Here is a 21970-nt window from a genome sequence, read left to right as displayed (position 1 = left end):
TATGCCCAGCACACTATTTTATTCTCCCACCACGCCCTAGGCACATGTCAGCACAAATAAAAGTGGAAAAACCCAAAAACCCCAAAAACCGTTTGACTGTCGACCTTCCCACGCATCGTAAGAAACATTCATCAATAAATTTAGAAAAGAGAAGTGTCTGCAGTAAATACATGACAATCATCATCATTAACTTCATAACTGAACACTTAGGGAGAGAGTTTTGTGCATGTCATGGAATGTATTTTAATCATAACAGAAGTAATGCGACATACAGTAAATTCATTTGCATAGTCATAATTAATGTATAAACAGCCCTGATTTTACTACTGCAGAATGCAAGCATCAAGTGTCAGATGTGCGTAGAACACAGTTACATTATGCACTTACACTATGCAACTCCAGATCAACATTTTTTCACAAATGTTCATGGTTTTTAACATTCTTAAATCACTTTATAAAGACTTTAGTTAAGCAAATCAATATAAAGATCTGAATTTTTTAGCAGGGATAATGAGAATCAGAAAGTGAGAGATTTCAAAAGAGCTTTCCCTTTTTTTTTTTTTTTTTTTTAAAGCGGCAATCAATTACATGGCAAAATCAACCAAGGTTTTCAGTGTAAATGATTGCCGCTTTAATCAAATGGGAAAACTCTTCCAAAAATCTCTCACTTTCTGATTATCACTCAGTATTTTGCCCCACATATTTGTTTTCTATTCTCCCAGTATAAGCTAGTATTATTCATGGCAAGTGGCTGTATGCCCTTATTGAGTGGTCATATGGAGTATACGGTAGTGGCGGCTACAGTACAGTTCAAAATTTAAATAGGGGAGCTACACCCACTGCCAGTGAGTCAGTTTGGAATGGCAGTTGGTGGCAGTGGGTGTGGCTTCCCTGTTTGAATTTGGCCCTCCGTTTTTTCCCAGACCTAATGCTCTTTGTGAGCTACGAGGATCATATTAGCCTCATGGTCAGACAGGTCACTCACAGCCTTTCTTCTGAGAATCTCACAGTGATCGATGATAAATCCTTCTCCAGTCAGAACTTTTTTAACAAAGTTCTCATCATATTTAAATACATAATATCTGTCCTGCCCAATCATAGCATACGTACAATTCAACACCCCAGCTAATATCAGGTGACCTCCAGGTTTCAGCAACTTAGCAATCTTCCTTAGAGATAGAATGTAATCCTCTTGGTCTTTGCAGATGCCATCTAGTATCAGTACGGTCATGACACAGTCTGCTGGCGGAAGTGTCACCGGGTCTGTGATATTTTCCTTTTCAAGGTCACAGTTCAGAATCTCTTTTATTGCTGACTTCAGCCTCATCTCTTTCTTCTCGTGCTGGCCACTGAGAATATAAACACAATGGAAAATACATTAGAAAAGGTATAAAAGTGCGCTGATAAAGCTGTAGGCCTAATTCACATGCGGCTGTTCTTGCTGTTGCTGTATGGACAGAAGCTATCCAGAGTAAAGGGACACCCACTTCTGTCACATCATTTCCAACGGCGTGTTAAATGTTGATACATCGGTACCATTGTTGTAAATCAGGTCATTTTGCAGATTCTCTCCTGCCGCGCAGGGCCTGATCAACCAATATGCTGATCATGATAGGGCAATGTGAATAGCCCACTATACAATATGGAATTGGTTTTGTATGTATGGTGCAGTTTGGAAGAATGAAAAAAGAAAAGGAGACAGAGTAAAATGCAATGATATTTATTAGAATTTATTCAATAGTATAATTGTCAATATCAGTAAGGATCCATTTAACTTCACTGGATCTCTGTCTCAAAAGGAGGATCAGTGCAGTGTTACTCTGGGGGGACCTTTTAGGGATCCCTTTTTCCCATAGGCTCCTTGCCTGGAACCTATGGTCCCCCCTTGGTAATTGTAGCTGACCTTGCTGCAATAAGGGGAGGGTTTATTTGTAGTTCTGGTACAGAGGTCAGTTCAAAAAGTATTTGCTAAGTCCCATTGGTCTTTAAGTGTGTGCTCTGGTGGCATCCTGCTAAGCTACACACTGTATTGCTGATAGCACTGTTAGTGCTGAATTGTGTAGCTGTCCCATTGGTGGTGTGGTGGTGATTCCCCTGATGTAGAGTGGGGGTGGGAGGGTTTTACCTCGAGGCCGTAGATGGTTGTGCGGGTCACTAACCAGTCACACTGCGGGGTGGAGAGGAAGCTGTCTGGTGGGGGTGTGATGTGCGGCTGCACACCATTCTCCTACATGTGCTGGTGTCTCTAAATAGGGGTGTCTCTGAGTGGGAGTGCCATTGGCCTTCTCTGGAGTCGCGGGTCATGCTGGCTCCTGCATGCCGGGCTGGTGCTTCCGGGTACCTGGGGACGGATGACGGCTTCCGGTTTCTGGGTCAGTCCTCATCACGGCAGCGGGCTGGGAGTACTGCAATGTATGCAGGGTGTTGAAGTGCAGGGCAGGTATCGGGGTGCCTGCACCTGATGTCGTGTGCCGTGTCCACAGCTTTTTCGGCAGTTGAGCCTTTTTCAAGCATCCTTGAAGAAGGCTGAACAGTCGAAACGTTTTGGACCCGACACAACTTCTAATTTATGCACACCTAGAAAACACCATCTCAATGGCCATTACACGCCTGCGTTTGACGACCACTCCCTGAAACCACCCGCAAATTCCTGTCTTGCTGTCACTTAACTTGTGACTAAACCCTCATTGCATGCTGCAGCACACTTCACTGCAGCTCAGATGCATGCACAATTTACAGAAAATAGCAGCTTTGCAATTGCATCTGAATTAGACCCACTGGGAAAGAAGCATGTTCTATCTTCTGATCAGAGAGATGATGTGACTCGCTTATTGATGCACCTCAGTAGCCCCCATTGGTCTAGTGCAAGTTATGATGGTGTGACAGATGGTGACACATCTAATGTGCCAAACATGATGCATTTGGACAAGTGGCCTCAGTGGCAAAAGACGTACAGATGTATCAACTCAGAATCTTCCCCTATAAAGCGTACAAGAGCGCATGAAACATATGACCTTCTGGCTATTCCCATGTCACAGATGCTTCTCCATTTATTTATTTACAGTTTCTTATATATTGCAGCAGATTCCGTTGTGCTTTACAATAGTAGACAGTGATAAGACAAACTGGGCAACAACAGACAGACTTGGAGGTAGGAGGGCCCTGCTGCAAGCTTACAATCTCCATCAATGTTCCCTAATCATACATGCCCCATACATCTTCTATGCAACTTCATATGGTAGATTGGAAAAGCAGAGTTTATTGTGGGTTAGTTGCCAAAATTGGTGCAGTAAAGTTAGTAGACTGCACTTAACTACAGTACCTGCACCTGTTGTCATTACCAATATCGCTACTTGTCTGAATCCTGTAATGTTGTGACTTGCTTTGAAGAGAGATAGATACCACTGATAGTCTGTTCACTATGCCTAGATCTTCAAGGTAAGGGGTGGATCTTATTAAATGCGTAGGGTGCAAGGTATTTCAGCATTTAAACACTGGCAATAGCACCCAATCCTTCTGATTTAGGCCAAATTTGCTTAATCTACTTGCTGCCCTATGGTAGCACCCATGAATTAATCACGGCTATTAGAATCCACCCCTAAGCTTTCCTCCCTCCATCCAGCTCTGACCATCAGAGACCTCTCAGGGTGTTCTCTACTATTAGGAAGCTGTGAGTCTCCTATCACAAACTTAAGGATGTCTATGAGGAAGACTTAATGCAGGTGTTGACTGTGGGACTTCTTAGATGACACCTCCGCACTTATACTTGAGGGACCAGGAAGTGGTTATTGGTGGCAGTGTGGGGTTTGGGGGAGGGGGGATATGTTGAGGTTTTGCCTAGGGTTCTGATAAGCCTCACACCGGCCTTTTGGAGATAGCTGTTGTTGAGGTATCTACTGCAGTCCATTCATGTAAAGTCCTGAGGATCATTACCTTGTGTAGATACCACCAAAAACGCTTGTTTATCTTGGATATGTCACATATATCATTATCTAATTTCTCTGCCCAATTTACTTGTACACTAGAGGGCAGGTCTACAGTAATGACATATTACTCTATAATGTATATACATTGGCATGTTCTGTTTGCAATGTTCATAGCCATTGTTATACACTTGCAGTGCACGGAGAGGCAGAGGGAGGCAGAGTCTGGCATGAAAAAAAGGGGGTGACAGGAAGAGAGTGACATGGGCAGCAGTGGGACCCTTAGTACTCAGCTGCCCCGGCTGCCCATGTCAGTCTCTTCCTGTCACCCCCTTTTTTTAATGCAAAACTCTGCCTCCCTCTGCCTCTCCGTGTCACCCTCTGCCTCTCCCTGTCACCCACTGCTGTGTTACACATTGTGAACTTGAGTTGGGGTTAAGGAGGGGGGCCAATTTATATATTGGCAACTGGGCTCACCTCCCCACAAGTTCCACCTTTGGCTGGTAGGCGAAGGCTACATGTATTTCTTTATTAAAAACTAAAGGACGCAGAGGGGTTGTCGCAGCTTAAGCGCAGCATACTGTGGTCTCAATTAAGTGGTTAAAAGCCCATAAACAGGGATCATCTGTATACAGTAAACTTATTATCCATACGCCCACATTCTCTTCCAAGTACTTTAAACCATGAGCAGCGATTGTATTATTGTTGGTGGGTAACATTAGGAAATGTGTAATTACAGTGAGTAGTTCAAAAATGTTTGTGCAGAAACTTAACTGTTTTCCTTCTAACTGTGTAACATAAGTTGTTGTATGATTCTAGTCGAACGCTCCTGTACGTGCGTGCAGCCACTTCTTCATCTCTGCGATGCAGCTCTCCCTGAACTTCAGGACATAGATATCTTTAAAAAATTCACAAGCTCAAAAGAGATGATGAACTACAGGACCAGCACTGATTTCTATCATAGTTTGTCCTGTAATGTGACCTGCGGGGGAAAGGTTTCAATGAGCACAAAGTGTTAATATGTTATTTCACATCATATCCTCAAATTATTTTAAAATATTATTGGGTGGATAGATCATGTCACCCAGATCCTCTTATTGCTGCCTACTATGAGCAATGCCATTGGTTACTGAAATAGCCAGATCTACCACCCATGGCATCTTAGTTGGGGTACTAGCAGGGCTTAAAGTAGTCCTGGAGAGGTGGCGGAACTCTGTTCCCCTAACAATGACCCCCCCCCATTAGGCAAAGCCTAGACTATTGCCAGGGAATTTGTGCTCTACCACCCATAAAGGGATAATGGTCCCACAACACATTGTAGCACAATGGTATAGACATTACACCGCATGTGGTGCCCTTGATTCATATTAAACCACACAGTAATGCCCCTTATACACATAATGTCCACAGTTGTTCATCTTAACTTTACATTACATACGCCATACCAGAGGAATAAGCTGCTGGGACAGGCTTTTCTGTTGGAATTACTTTTCAGGACTGTGGTAGAGGTGGAACTCAGTTCCCCCTACCATTAGAGGTGGTGGAACTTAGTTCCACCCCTTCCCCCTCACTTTAACCCCTAGGTACTAGGATAAATGGGGGCTAGACCAAACTCCCTTATTTAAACTTAATGGGCAGAATGTAATGCCGCTCAAGTTCGGTGGCAATGCAGGGGCATTGTTTTGACTTGTAAGTGATTGCCCCTTTAAAAAAAAGTCCTAGTTCGGTCGGAATCCCTCACTGCTATCGACCTCGGGTGGCATTACATACAGCCCAAAATGAGAACACATCCCCTAAAGGGGAGAGAAATCATTTGATGGTCCCTGACTATAAAAAGATTTCTCTCCCCTTTGGAAATAAAAGTCAGTCTAAACTGACTTTTATTTCCACCACTAATCGCCAAAGACAGGGCGGGCACTGACGTCCTGAGCGGGGGAACACCCAGCATTTTCTTGGGGACACTCATAAAATGCTGGGGGTTCCCCTGCCTGCACACTACACTGCCCGTGGGAACGCCTTGGCAAGTGTGATACTCACCGAAGGCGTTCGCACAGTGAGTCTGCACATGCGTATTGATGGCCAAATGCATGAGCAGACTCGCAACATTGGTCCCCAGACTGAACGCACTATTTAGGGAGGCAACCTGAATTACCCCCAATGTACAGTAACATGGAATGCAATCAAGGTTGTAAGTATATTTGGCAAAAAAATGCTGCCCACCTACCACGTCACGGTGAACCTCATCAGTTGGGTTCTAACATCTCTAATACTGCATATTTACCTACTCTGCCATAAGTTGCCTAAGATTCCTGCTTTTTCACCGTGGAAAGAGTGACTACTCCTCCCTATCCCACATGCTTTGAAGGGAAGCCGGCAGGATACACAGATAAAGCTGGGAGCCGTGGGTCCATGTGGAGGGGTGATGCTACCTGGCTCCGCCCACCAAAGACTCCAGCTGCTTCCCCTCTATGGGCTTCTCCCAGGAAAGGTGTTTTTAAATGTAGGTAAATTAGAGATGTGCAGACTCGGATTCCAGAGATCCGAGCCCCCACGGACGTCATCATTCCGAGCCCGGTTCCAAGCAGCGCTTGGAAATTCCCGCCTGACTCGGGTCCGTCCGCGTGGGCAGAACGTCATCGCCCGGTGCTGGATTTCGCGAGGCTTTAATTAGCGGTTGCTGCACCCGCCATCTTCACTCCAGTCTAGTAGTGGGTTGGGAGAGGGTGTGTTGGTGCTGCTGCTGGGGCTTAAACTTGAGCTTGAGCTTGACCTTGAACGCAATATTTTTTATTTGCTGGGGCTGTCTCTCAGTGCTGCTGTGTACTCTGTTCTCCTCTCTGCTTAGGGTGGGATCACCCTAGCAAGGAGGACAGTCTAAATGTGTACTTGTAGTACTACTGTCTCCTCTGTGCGGTCTACCTCTGGTGTGCTGTGCTGTAATTATTTTATTCGCTGGGGCTGTCTCCCTCAGTGCTGCTGCATACTCTGTTCTCCTCTCTGCTTAGGGTGGGATCTCCCTAGCAAGGAGGACAGTCTAACTGTGTACTTGTAGTACTACTGTCTCCTCTGTGCTGGGGCCTACCTCTGGTGCTGTGCTGTAATATATATTATATATTATATTAATAATTAATTTTATATATATATATATATATATATATATATATATATATATATGTATATATATATATATATATATATATATATATATATATATATATATATATATATATAGTCCACTGGTTCTGTCTGCACTGAATCTGGCAGTATTATTTACTCAGTCCACTGTTGCCACTGGCAGTGCTACTGCCTAAGTGTACCTACCTAGTACATACTAGGCTGCTATATATAATTTAATAAAAAAATAATACCTGTGCTGCTTGTGACTGTAAAAAATAATTCCATGCTGCTGGTGCACTGCCAAGCAGTACCTAATAATAAAATTAATTATTATAAATTCTGCTGGTGCACTGCATAAAAACCTTTTGTGGTGACCACTGGCAGTGCTACTGCCTACCTACCTAGTAGTTTAGTTTCTCTACCTACTAGGCTGCTATATTATTACCGTAATACTTAATTTAATTATATATAGTCCACTGGTGCTGCCTGCACTGAATACTGTGAATAGAGGTTGCCAGTATTATTTCCTCAGTTCACTGTTGCCACTGGCAGTGCTACTGCCTAAGTGTACCTACCTAGTACAACTACATACTAGGCTGCTATATATAATTTAATTAAAAAATAATACTTGTGCTGCGTGGGACTGTAAAAAATAATTCCATGTTGCTGGTGCACTGACGTGTGCCACTGAGTGCGGAGCAGTACCTAATAATAAAATGAATGATTATAAATTCTTCTGGTGCACATACTAGTACAGGTTGAGTATCCCCTATCCGAAATGCTCGGGACCACGAGCATTCTGGATAGGGGAATTTTTCGGTTTTTGGTATATTTTTTTTTTAAGCATACTTACCTGTCCCCTGATGGTGTCCGGTGGTCCCTCGGCGTCCGCGCAGTCCCCGGGCGTCCACAGCATGCCTCCGGCATCTTCTCTGGGTCTCCAGCGGTCCCAGGAATGCATTGCGCGAGTGTGCGTGCGCACCGGTGACGTCACCGGCGCGCGCGCACACTCGCGCAATGCATTCCTGGGACCGCTGGAGACCCTGGAGAAGATGCCGGAGGCCTGCTGTGGATGCCCGGGGACTTGGTAAGTATGAAAAGAGGGTTAGGGGGGTTAAAAAAAAAAATTCGAATGATTCCAAAAACCACGGTTTTTGGAATAATTTGGATAAGAGATGTACGGATAAAGGGAACTCAACCTGTATTGCTGACGTATCTACCTGTCTTGTGCCTAGTACTGCCTAATCTACCTGTCTTGTTCCTAGTACTGCCTAATCTACCTGTCTGGTGCCTAGTACTGCCGTATCTACCGCTGCAGTGCCACTCTTACATGAGCCATGTGTTTGTGCCGCACTCTTGTGTGGCTTAGCATAGTTATCCAGCTACCTCGGTGCAACCTTTTGCCCTAAAAACAATATTGTGAGGTGTCCAGAACAGATTGGAAATGAGTGGACATGAATGTTATTGAGGTTAATATAGCGTAGGAGCAAAATCGGCGATTTTAGCAGTTTTTATGCTTTTCAAAAAAAAATCAGAAGCCAAAACCAAAACAATCCAAACACAAAACGTTTAGGGGGTGTTTTGGAAAAACCCATTAGAACCCAAAACCTCAAGGTAATCAGAACCCAAAACACAAAACCCGAAAAGTGGCCGGTGCACATCCCTAAGGTAAGTATATAACACTAACTTACTCTAATACAGCATATACAATAGCAAGTTCCAGGGGCATAACTAGATATTTGTAGGCCCATAGCAAAAGTTTCTAAGGGCCTTTATGTTCCAACTAATGGAAGCAAGTGTATACACACCACATATTATTTACACAGTAAATGTGGGCCACCTTCAACTCTGGGCCCCATAGAAGCTGCACACCTTGCATCTATCGTTGTTACACACTTGTTCAGTCTGCATTGACTGTCTCATAGTCATCGCACTAGTCTCATAACTAATCATATAGGAAAAGTTTACAATCTGGTAGTGTTTATTATGTTCCTAACGTAAAGTATAGACAAATACAAAATTCACTTGATCCATTTAACAAAAATAACTAATAAATAATAAATGTAATCTGAGCGGCAATAAGTACAGTATACATACCCACACTGAAAATACGATGAAGTTTCTCCTAGGGAAATGTCAATGATTCATCAGCAAAGACTGTTCCGTCTTTACCAGAAAAATATGTTTCCAGCCATAACCTTGAATCCATCCCATGTACATGGTAGCGCTTATGGGAGCTAGAATCCATGTTGTATTATAGACAGCGTGGCTCTCAATGTCTTCGTCTGCGTTGTAATTAACTGCACTGGGGAGTTCTCTATATATTGCCAGAATACAGCTATTTAAATGTATTATCAGCAGGAACATCAATATTAGCACAGGATTGTTTGTTCATATCCTCAGTTGGTCATGGGAATGCAGATGATGGCATAACATCTTAAGGGTAAATTTACTAAATCTTATAAAAGTGAAAAGAGGTAAAATTGCCCATATCAACCAACAAATTAGATTATGTCTACTATTTCTCTATTGGATCCTATGTATATAGATATTGTGAGAGGTCCAACAGGAGCATACCTGGCAGGGATTTAGAACAGCTGGGTATGGTTAGATTGCATCCAGGCTTGGTCAAGTCTACAGCAAGCCTGACTGCAGATACCTGTCAGTTGGCTTTAAAATGCTTCCAGAGACTTGGGACAGGGCTTCTGATGCTAGACAAGCTGGCCAGGTGATAGGCCTGAAAGTGATTAATGTTAAGGGTCCTGTATCTTATCAGTCTCTGAAGGAATTCATGCCCTGTTTGTAAAAGACCTGCTGTAACCAGGGGTGTCAGACAGATCTTACCCTTATCCAGGGCCGGTGCTAGGGGGTTCGGCGCCCTCCTGCAAACTATAAATTTGCACCCACCCAAACTTTACAAAGGGAGGGGTGTGGCCACACAATAATGCTCCCACTCCAAATTACACTACACAGTAGCACAATCTTATTCAGGTGCCGTAACTAGCCATTTTGGTGCCATGTGTGAAAAAACAGGGACAGTGCGCGCCGAAGGCGCTTGCAAAATTGTAGAAGCGTGGCTTCATGGGGAATTGGCGTGGTCACATAAAAGTACCAATAACACCATAATCCCCATAACACATTATGCTTCACACCTCAAAGCCCATAACACATTATAGTAACCACACACAGTAATGCACATTATTCGTAATGCCACACATCATGATGCCCCTTGCACAGTATGCAGAACACCATAATGCCCATTACACATTATGCCACACACTGTAATTCCCCTTACATAATATGCCATACACTATAATGCCCATATGACATTAACACACATTATGCTACACATAATGCCCCGAGTACTCTTGCATATGCCCACATTTGTAGCGTCGCTTATTCATAACACCCACACCAGTTGTGAAAATTAGTTGCTCTGCTTACAAGTAGTGCCCACATCAGTTGCCGACAGAAGTAGCGCTGCGTAACCATATACCCACTCCAGATGCTGACAGTAGTACCTCTGCTTATACATAACACCCACACCAGTTGCCAAAAGTAGTTGCTCTGCTTATACACATGCCCACACCAGTTGCCTGAAAGTAGTATCTCTGCTTATACGTAGTGCCCACACCAGTTGCCGACAGTAGTAGCACTGTGTAACCATATGCCCACACCAGTTGCCGACATTAGTAGCGCTGCCTGTACACATGCTTACACCAGTTGCCGACTTTAGTACCGCTGCCTCTACACGTGCCCACACCAGTTGCCGACATTAGTAGTGCTGCCTCTACATGTGCCCACACCAGTTGCCGACATTAGTAGTGCTGCCTCTACACGTGCCCACACCAGTTGCCAACAGTAGTACCGCTGCCTACACACGTGCCCACACCAGTTGCCGACATTAGTAGCGCTGCATATAGACGTGCCCACACCAGTTGCTGACATTAGCAGCGTTGCCTATACATGTGCCCACACTAGTTGCCGACGTTAGTAGTGCTGCCTATACACGTGCCCACATCAGCTGCCAACATTAGTAGCGTTGCTTATATGCATGCCCACACCAGTTGCCGACATTAGTAGTGCTGCCTATACACGTGCCCACACTAGTTGCCGACGTTAGTAGTGCTGCCTATGCACGTGCCCACATCAGCTGCCAACATTAGTAGCGTTGCCTATATGCATGCCCACACCAGTTGCCGACATTAGCAGCACTGCCTATATACGTGCCCACACCAGTTGCCGACATTAGTAGCGCTGCCTACACATGTGCCCACACCAGTTGCCGACATTAGTAGCGCTGCCTACACATGTGCCCACACCAGTTGCCGACATTAGTAGTGCTGCCTACACATGTGCCCACACCAGTTGCTGACATTAGTAGTGCTGCCTACACACGTGCCCACATCAGTTACCGACATTAGTACACTCACACTTTACAATGGTGGCACTGGCAGCTCATCCTCTCCTGTTTCCTGGTGTCTTCAGTCAGCCTTGCTCCCTTGTAGCTCCGCCCCTTTTGCCCCGTGTAGCCACGCCCCCTCAGACAGTGTGGCTCCGCCCCCTTTCGGACCCTGACGATGACCAGCTGATAATGAGCAAGGAGGGATCTCTGTGCCTCCGGCGCTGCTGCCTGTGATGAAGTGTGACAGGCGCAGCAGCAGCCGGCAGGCACGGAGGACAGCAGAGGATGCACAGCAGGGACAGCGCCTCTCCTGCCCGGCGCCTACCTGCTTTGCATCCTCTGCTGAGTGGGTAGCGCCGGCCCTGCCCTTATCTTTAACTTAAACACGAACCAGGTGGCGCATAATAATATATATACACCACCGGTTTAAATACAACAACATTTATTAAACACAATAAAAAAATATTTCATCCTCCCAAGGTAATAAAGAGGTGTTTTAACTGCCATTGGGTCATCAGTCCAATTGAGGATACAGCAAGGAGAGTTGATGGATAGAACTATAAGACACACATGGCCAATAGCATGGACTACTTGCTTGTAAAAGATGTAATCCAATATGAGATTGCTCTGCACCAACCAGAAGGACACCTTTTGTATTATTGGCCAAAGTACAGGGGCCGTGGTGCGACTCATTCTGGTACTGTATATAGCAGTCAACACCACTGGTAGCATCTGTAGCTATCTTTAACTTTTCTGAAATCCATGAGCTTTGAAACAATCAGAATGATCATTCCTTGGCAAAGATTTGTCCTTTCCTATGAACATGAAACTTACCAAATTTGAGATGTTTGTTGATTTAAATATTTGTTTCCAAACTATAACTGTTAAAAGTAATTTTGTAAAGAAGGAAAATGCTAATATGCAATGTTAACCTAAATCAATTATCTGACAATAAATCCTTAATACAGTAGATGTTGTCTAATTTCTACCTGAACTAGAGACTGAGATTGTAAGAGGAATACAAATATTGTTCTAAAACAAGCAGATAGAGACGAATGGGAAGTGGTGATGAATCTCACTAAGTATATCACAGAAGCTGCAGCATTAATACCTCTTCCTTAGAGGTCCTGGTCCTCTGAGTACGGCAAGGGGCATGGGGTCGGCACTGTGCAATGGAATAATGAAGAATCAGCAGTCAGGTGTCTCATCATCGGACTCCTGTGTATAATGTGTGGGGAATGTGCTAATGGGTGGTCCTCAGCCCACCATGACCTCCCTTATTTTGTCTATAACAATCAGGCCAGCCCATGGGACTATTGTCCCGTTTGGCATTTCTCATAAGTGCCGGATGGGCTAAGAAGGCTTACATCTGGTATGGGCTAAGTGTCTATGCTTTCTAAGGTGTCAGTCCGACCTTAATGATAAGGGAAAATATTAAGGGTAGACTGAGTAACACAAATAGAATCAGGATGGGAAGTTATAAAAGGAAGAACAAATCTTTCCATTTTAGTTTTCTCATGGTTGTTCAGAAATCTCTCTCTCTCTCTCTCTCTCTATATATATATATATATGTATATATATGGCTGAGTACTCCTCACCTCTATGAGGTGAAGTACCATCAGTGACCATTAGAGGCCACTCAATTAGAGGACCAAATTACTCCTTAACAGAAAGTGAAATACGTTTTTGCAGGGACACTGATCTGAGTTGTGAAGTCATAGATTGTAGGTAGGGGCAGATAAGGACTGGGGATGGGATGAATGGTTTGTGGGCTAAAAACTGTCACAGCTCAAAGTGAAAGTACGTACATTGCAGATGTCCTCATTTAGATGGGCTTTTAAATTGTTTTAGATAATATCTTGAATAAAACCAAAAAAGCAAAATAAGGCTCATAAATGAGGGAGTTGCACAGGCTAGGAAGGTAGAACTTAAATAGATAAACTGTATTAAAGCAATGGAAACAGGCGAACACATTGCTTTGGAATAGATTAATTAGGGATGCCAATCGTGGGGCATTTTTACAATGACGGGATTCGGGATTGAAAAATGGTCAATTTCTATGGGCAACATCCCATCTTCAATAGAACTCCCATCTGAGTACAGAGACTCTGCTACATCATCCATATTCAAAAGAGTTCCTAGAGTATGTCGACCATTCTTAGGTGGGGTTGAGATCATTTGGTCTACAGAAACTAGCATTAGGTCGACATTGGTCTAGGTCGACATGGGTCAAGGTCGACATTGGTCTAGGTCGACATGGGTCAAAATCGACATGGGTCTAGGTCGGCAGGATATTAGGTCCACACAAGCATTAGGTCGACATGGGCAAGATCGACAGTCAAAAGGTTGACATGGGGTGCACTTCAAACTGTGTCCATGTCGACAGTGTTGACATTTGTGTCAAAAAACAGTGAAAAAAACAATGTAGACCTTTTGACTGTCGACTTTGCCCAAGTCGACCTAATGCTTGTGTCGACCTAATGAAATGTCGACCTAAACCCATGTCGACCTTGACCCATGTCAACCTAGACCCATGTCAACCTTGTGCTGTCGACCTAGTTACTGTAGACCTAATGACTGCATCCCCTTAGGAGCCGACCTACTCACTGTCGACCATTAGTAGTTGAATTGTCGACCTAGACATTGTCCACCTGCCGACTGGATACCATATGACCCTATGTCCTATATGGCAATTAGATACTCACAGCTACAAAAGGTGATTAATTTAGGCTTGCATGAAAGTTGCTTCAGGGCCCCTTCAGGAATAAGGGCTCTGAAGAGGTATGGGTCATTGCGTCGACCCAATTTAGGTCGACATGCATTGGGTCGACCACTGAAAGTCAACAGGCTTTAGGTCGACACCTGAAATAGATCGAAATGGGTAAGGTTAATAGGGTCAGAAGATCGGCACAAGCATTAGGTCGACAATGGGAAGGGCGACATGAGCTTTTCAAGTTTATTGTCCTGAATGTTGACACAGTCGACATGGACACTGTCTAAGTTTACCACTTCCCCTCGCTGTGCTTGGCACACTATTTTTTTCTCCCACTACGCCGTATTGTTGGTAGGGCATGGAATACCGCCTGCCAGCACATGTCGGCAAAAAAACATGAAAAACCTTTCCATTGTTGACCTGATGCTTGTGTCAACACTCCGACCATGTCGACCTTACCCATGTCGACCTATTTCAGGTGTCAACCTAAGTCCTGCCGACCTTCAATGCATGTCGACCGTAATAGGGTTGACCGTATCCCACTCTGAAGCATAAGATTCATTAGTTTCATAGTAAATCTGCCCCCAAAAAAGAGCAGTTCTACACTAACAATGGAGCAGAGAATGATGGGAATTATCAATATTCCCTGTACAGCACTGCATCATTTCTGGCATTATATAAATAAATGATGATTATATCCAGAAGCAACTTTGTGACATAACTCTAAATATATATGTCTACCTGCAAGTCATGTGCTTCTTATGTAAAGCTTTAATGTTTGTTATTGATCATGCTCAGATCTGTTATTTAATTAATAGTTACCAACCTATGAAAACAACATAACAATACTGTAAGCGCTGGCGGCTGTGTGCCCCAGTACAGAGCAACACTTGAATTGCTCCACCAGGCACCTTTCTGCAGCCGACATTGTGCAAAATGCTTGCATTTCCCCCATAGAGGTGAGGAGCAGCTTTAGACTTTTATTATATAGGATATTATTATCATATATCTCTGCAGTGTCAGGATGGATCACAAGAACTGTTGTTGATAAAAATCTACTTAATTCATAATTCTGACCAGAGGCGTAACTCTGAGAGGCAATGGAGTCATCTGCTGCTGGGCTCCTGCTCCCAAGGGGGCACCTCTCCACTCCTGCGAGTTTGAATCAGTTAATTGAAAGCCATCAATATCACTCCTAACATCATTTTTGCAAGTGTCACACCCTGTATTAGAAGTGAACCCATGACCTGTCTTACTGGAGAAAGAAACCTTACTGATTGAGCTATTTGGGGGGCACTAATAATTATCTTGCCTACGGGCAAATGGAAAGGGGGGAAACCCTCCTGCAGAGCCTGCTGTCTCCCACGAACCGCCTCTCGGCTGGGGGGGGTCCATGTGTCAAATGATCCTGTCATTTTAGCCCCACCCCCCGCAGTGCAATGCCTGAAATACCGGCAATTCAGGACAGGGGGCATGGCTAAAATGATGCGATCACTCTAGCCACGCCCCCAAACAGGTCATCACATGCAACGCCCATTTTCGCTCCCGGCAATGGCCCGCCCACCCTGTCCCACTGAGCTGGCTCCCCTCTCCCAGAGAGGGTATCCAGAAAGTCAGCAAGTATGCTCTTAGTAAATAAATCCCTGGATCGTTCTTGCCTACTTTTCTATATTCCTCTCCAGGAGATGCGGGAGAACAAAAGCAGATGGGCTGTGACCAGGGCCAGATTATAATGAAGGCACAAGGGGTCAGTGCCCCTGGGCCCCCCTCTAGCCTGTGGTTGGCATGTATTTTTTAGCTAAAGGTTTTGTGCATGGCAGTGGGGGTAGTGCTGCAGCTTCACCTATCTGCCAATGTGACAAAGATTAATGGTACTGAGCATCGGGAGCCAAGGCACACTGATTGCATGAGTGTGCTGTGCATTACTGGGAGTTGACTAAGTCCCATGACACTTTGCATGAGAGGTTTGTGCTGAGCTCTGTTTGGTGGAGCTCGTTACATGCTTCTCAGGCCCATGGAGAACAGCAGCAGCAGCAGCTTAGTCATGGGAGGGTTTTTAATCAGAAGCAGCACTTGGACTGTGAGGTCTCCTACAGAGTAAGGTGCAGAGGGACAAACACAGGCTTTTCATGTGTGTGTGTGTGTGTGTGTGTGTGTGTGTGTGTGTGTGTGTGTGTGTGTGTGTGTGTGTGTGTGTGTGTGTGTGTGTGTGTGTGTGTGTGTGTGTGTGTGTGTGTGTGTGTGTATATATATATATCCCCTGAAGTTACTCATTGACCAAGTTTATTCTGCCTTTACTCTGTGTTTTGACAGTGTAATATTCTCCCATGCAGTTTGTGGCCAGTAATGACTAGTGCAAGGGGGCCCCCCTGTTTAAAGTACCCCGGGCCCCCCCGAAGGCTTAATCTGGCACTGGCTGTGACCAGGGGCAGGACCAGGCTAATTGTGCCATTAGGTCCTACCCCCTATCAGGGAAACTTCAGCAGTTGGGTAAAATAATTAGCATAGGGGCAGTGCTACAATGATGATATTAGCATATAACGGAATCACTAAACCCCACCCCCTCTGCAGGCATGCAGAGACGCTATAATTCCTAATTCCCTCCACATTCTGCCCAATTCACTAGGAAGTGGGCCAAATGTGTGTGTGCACACTCTGCTGAGGGAGTGAGGGATTACCCAAAAAGCAGGTGAGAAAGTAAGCCCTAGATTTCCAGTGGGGTGCATATGTTTGCAGATTTAAAGCCCAACATTTGGGGAGCAGAGGAAGTTTTCACAGACAGGAACGAGTTGGAAGAATGGTGCAACTGTTTGTATGGAAAAAAAACATGAAAAATTCAAGTTGACCTTTTGACTGTTGACTATTGTGGACCTAATGCTTGTGTCGACCTTCCAACCCTGTCGACCTTAGGCCTGTTGAGCTTTAGTAGTCGACCTAATGTATGTCGACCTTCATACTGTCAATCCTATGATGCATAGCCGGTGTTACGTCATACAGAAGTCCGAAGACGGTAGACATGGTAACATGTAACTGGATGCGGCATATTTCTAAGAATTGTTAATTCCGTTTCCTCCAACCCTGACAAATCCTTATTGGAGACTACCAGCCTCTCATTAGATCGCGAGGAGGCTCAGAGAACAACGTGTCTCCTTCTGTCTCATCACATGCTTATGTACTGTGGCAGAATTGGGATTTATAGTCCAGAAGCCGCATTGTGCCAGCTAGTCACAGCACAAAGACCATGTTATATGCCGGCCCTTTCCGGCTCAGGAGGGAGAACGTGAGCAGTTCCTGATGTTCTCTATCTTTTCATTTTCAGAACGTCTCTGCTAAGGTGTGGTGTATAAGGGACGTAGGTTGACACAAGCAAAAGGTTGACACTGAAAGGTCGACTTGTGAAAAGGTTAACATGAGTTTTAACTCTTTCCCCTATCAATGTCGACACCTAAGCACATAGACACCCAAATAGTGTGTACAGCTTCGCTTGCAATACTGTTCCAGGTGCCGCAACATTTTCCCTTGGGGCAAAATAGAGTAACAGCTCAACAGCAGCAGCAATCTCTCTGCAGCACAGCACACTAGAGTCACAGCACACTACAGAGTCACAGCACTCTAGAGTCCATACCTCCCAACTTTCTTCATTGCAGAATAGGGACACTCGCCGCGTGAGCGCCCAAAAAGGGGGCGTGGTCTATGCAAATGAGGGTGTGGCTTGTGCTAATTAAGCCGCGGCCCCGTTTTCGGCCACGAATAGACGCTGTGCGCATGCGCACAGCGTCTATTCGGTCAGATTGGGGGGAACTCTCAACTCCCCCCCCCCCCCCGCAGCGGGACACCGACGGCTGCGGGAGGGACGCGGGAACGTCCCCAAAAATTGGGACGTTCCCGCGTTTAGCGGGACAGTTGGGAGGTATGCTAGAGTCACAGCACACTAGAGTCACAGCACACTACAGCCACAGCACACTACAGTCACAGCACACAACAGAGTTACAGCACACTACAGAGTCACAGCAAACTTCAGCACACTACAGAGTTACAGCACACTAGAGTCACAGCAAACTAGTCACAGCACACTACAGTCACAACCCATTACAGAGTCACAGCACACTAGTCACAGCAAACTACAGAGTAACAGCACACTACAGTCACAGCACACTACAGTCACAACCCATTACAGTCACAGCACACTAGTCACAGCAAACTACAGAGTCACAGCACACTACAGTCACAGCACACTACAGCCACAGCACACTACAGTCACAGTATACTACAGTCACAGCACACTACAGAGTCACAGCACTCTACAGAGTCACAGTATACTACAGTCAGCACACTACAGAGTCACAGCACACTACACAGTGTATGTCCATTATATGGTGTGGACCTATTGGGGGAAATTTACTAAGATGTGAATTAGACTTCACATGTAATGTTGCTATGGGCAACCAATCAGATCATGTCTATTATCTTAGAGTGTGCTAAATAAGAAGTAGATTCTGATTGGTTGCCCATAGCAATATCACATGTGAAGTCTAATTCCCATCGGTACTTGTTTCCTAGCACGGCCACAATCGCGTCCATCGTGTACCTTAAAGTTAAGGTACACGATGGATGCGATGGACCCGATTTCCTTTGAAATCAGGTCCATTTTGCCGGCAAAGGCAAAATCGGGGGCATTGCGTCAGTCGCGTGCATTAACATGGCACCCGACGCGACCGACACGACCGACGCGATTTTGCCATAGGCTTCAATGTTAAAATATTATAATGGCACAAGATGAGATGGACTTGATTAAGTCCATTTTACATAGGAAACAATGTGAAATGGGCCAATATGACCCATTTCACATTGTATATGGCCCCGTCATGGTTAAAAAGTTACGCAACCCCATTGTGAGCGTCACCCCACGATTGACGCCAACCCGAAGCGTGGCGAGCGCAGCGAGCCCGCGAGGGGCGGCGGTGCAAGTCCTCTGACCTTTTCATACCCCTACTGCACTCGCCACCCTTCGAGTTGGCGTTCATAGTGGGGGGCCGTTAACAATGTGGGGGCATTTAACATAGCCATTACCCATCAGGGTACAGCCCCGTTCTAATCGCTGGTCGCAGGAGCTTGCTCCTGCGAACAAGCTGATTACCTCTGCGGCACCGCCCGGCAGAGGTTCCCTTTCATCAGCGACCATCTCTGGTCGCTGATGAAAAGGAGAAACTGAGCAATATATCTCCCCCGTGAGTACGGGGCTTTAGATGGACAAAACTATGTGCACTGCAGGGGGCAGATGTTACTTGTGCAGAGAGAATTAGATTTGGGTGGGGTTTTACTTCAAAGTGAGATCTATATTTCAGTTTAAAAATAAAGCAGCCAGTATTTACCCTGCACAGAAAAAAAATAACTCACCCAAATCTAATTCTCTCTGCACATTTTACATCTGCCCCCCTGCAGTGCACATGGTTTTGTCCATCTAAGAAGTATTTTGTCAGAAAGAGTGAACTAGAATAAGGCCCATGATGACGGGGAGAATTCCCAGAATCAAAATAGTTTAAAAAAAATATATGATAATTAGTGCCCTCTTGTGGCAAACATTATTATTTCCTATAGCACACTAATCATACACATTGCAAATACACATGTGGACTAGTGTAATGGCCTGGATGTACATACTGTTGTGCAAGCATATGGTAGGGGAATAACAGTAGACAAGGTCGCGATGGGACTTGTAAGGTGCATTTGTAACACCATCAGCTGGAGAGCAGGGAACTGCCCATTGGGGGGTTCCCATCCCCAGCACCCAGCAAACGGACAAGCATAGATTGACCAGCCGGAGGACAGGCTCGTGCAAATGTACCAGCAGGGACTAATAAAGTTGGACGGCGCGCGTGTTGAAGAGGTTATAAAAGGCAGAGCTGGAGACGTTAGAGAAAATGGTTGCAGAGAGGAGAGTGAGGGAGAAGTGTTATATGGTGCCGGGAAGCGGAACAGTGTGACACAGCTATATTTACCTGAGAACGGAGCTCCCGGTCTATCTCCTGCTGCCCTGGTGACTGGCGCTGGAAGCAATAGCGCTGGTCCACCCAAAGGTGTGACGCCATTGTGGGCGGTCCCGGAGGCGGCGGTCGATGATGGTGTAGGCGGAGTCCCGGAGGACGGCCTACTAGAAGCCGGTGAGTAGCTATTGGTAGACGGCGCCAGGTGAAAGAGAGGCGCGGCTAGTGACCGGAGTGACGGGGTCAGCGGTGCACTCGGCGCTGAGGGAAACAAGCAACAGCTGATGCGCAGAGAGAAAGCGATGGCCTAATCTTGGCAGCAGAAGAACGGGGACTGCAGTGACGCACTCAGGGAATCCTCACAGTGAGTAGCCGTGGGAGGGCCTCTAAGAGGTCTAAACCCGGCAGTAACAGGGGCACAGCACTGAGCAGCATAGGGACAGGACCCGCATATCGCGAGGGACAGACTATTACCCCTAATCCATAGGATATCTATATTCCCATTCCCGGTGATGCCAATCCTGTGATACCCTGCAGTTACCTAACTGATTCAGCGTGTAGCCAGTCAGACTCCACAAGTGGGGGGAAAGGAGTGGAAGAGGCACGTATAGTACAGTGATTCCTAGTACAGACATAGACAGCGCAATCACCAGGGATCCTTATATATCGTTCTACAGTCTAGCGATCAGGAGTATCAGGAACTTACCTGGATATGTACAGATAACTGCTGTCACGCGCAGTAAGGAGGAATCTCTGTGAAATAGAGATAGTACCATTAAGTATCACTTGTCTGTCAGCATAGACTACGGTTCTGCATACAGCTTGTTTGTGAAGGACACATCAGATTGTACTCTCAGTGAACTGGACACAAAAAGCTATTTTAGTACATATATTATCTTATTTACCCATCAGGGTGTGTTCATAAGCCAGTAGATCATAGTGAATTAGTGTAGTGTAAATATCTTAGTGTAGAACAGATGGTCTCTCTGCGAAGAGGCAAACACAATCTCTGTTGGATCAATTGTATATAGTAGAGTGCAATTATAGTATTGTTGGCGATAATAGCCAGTGGTTAACATAAAAGTAAAGAAATGTGTATATGCAATAAGTAGTATAACATAAAGTGTTCGTTCGTATAATCTAAAAGTCAATCCATGCAGTATTTACTGTAAAGTTATATAAATGTTGAGAGTATTTGGGATTGAATTACATGTCTGTTCCTGAATAGTATTGTATCACATTTGAAAAGTTGGGACACTGTCCTTGTTTGACCTATATACCTGATATCAGAATTCCGTATCCCACCTTAAGAAAAGATAAGCCACAATATTGTTTTTACGTTATCTGTGCAAAAGGAGAAAGAACCTGAAAATAAAGAAATACTTACCGACCTTGAATATCTGTTCCTTGAGTCGACTGGATCTGAGAAAGAGGAGAACGCGGGTTCAGAGGAGAATAGTACTATCCAAAATAGTAGTACAAATTTGGCGTCTACGGACAGGATAGAAAAATGGCGGAGTCAGAACCCCAAACCCCCAAATCAGCGAAAAGAAGAGTCCTCCCATCCCCGAGCGACATTGGGATAAGAAGAAGAGGAGAAATGGCAGAGAACTCGCCCATTACCATGCCTTATTACTTCGGGGCCCCATGGTTGCCCGTGTACTCGGGAAATAAACGCACGACGGGGACAACAACATTTAAGACTTTAAAGACAGGATGCGGTCTATGTTCGACCTGGGTCATGTAAGCAATGAACAGCAAGTACAAATGTTACTAGGACAGTTGAAAGGACCGGCAAGGAGAGAGGTGAAGGCATGGATGGGAGAAA

General features: G+C 45.2%; 1 pseudogene; it reads right to left on the bottom strand.

The window, feature by feature from the left end:
* Nucleotides 1-722: 722 nt before the first annotated feature.
* LOC146041966 (nicotinamide N-methyltransferase-like) lies at nt 723-9288 on the bottom strand (annotated as a pseudogene).
* Between the last annotated feature and the right edge of the window lie 12682 nt (nt 9289-21970).

The sequence above is a fragment of the Crinia signifera genome, chromosome 19, assembly GCF_055691185.1.
Source record: "Crinia signifera chromosome 19, ASM5569118v1, whole genome shotgun sequence".
In the NCBI taxonomy this organism is placed as follows: domain Eukaryota; kingdom Metazoa; phylum Chordata; class Amphibia; order Anura; family Myobatrachidae; genus Crinia; species Crinia signifera.
The sequence above is the reverse complement of the archived record's forward strand: the minus strand, read 5'-3'. Positions and strand labels throughout refer to the sequence as shown.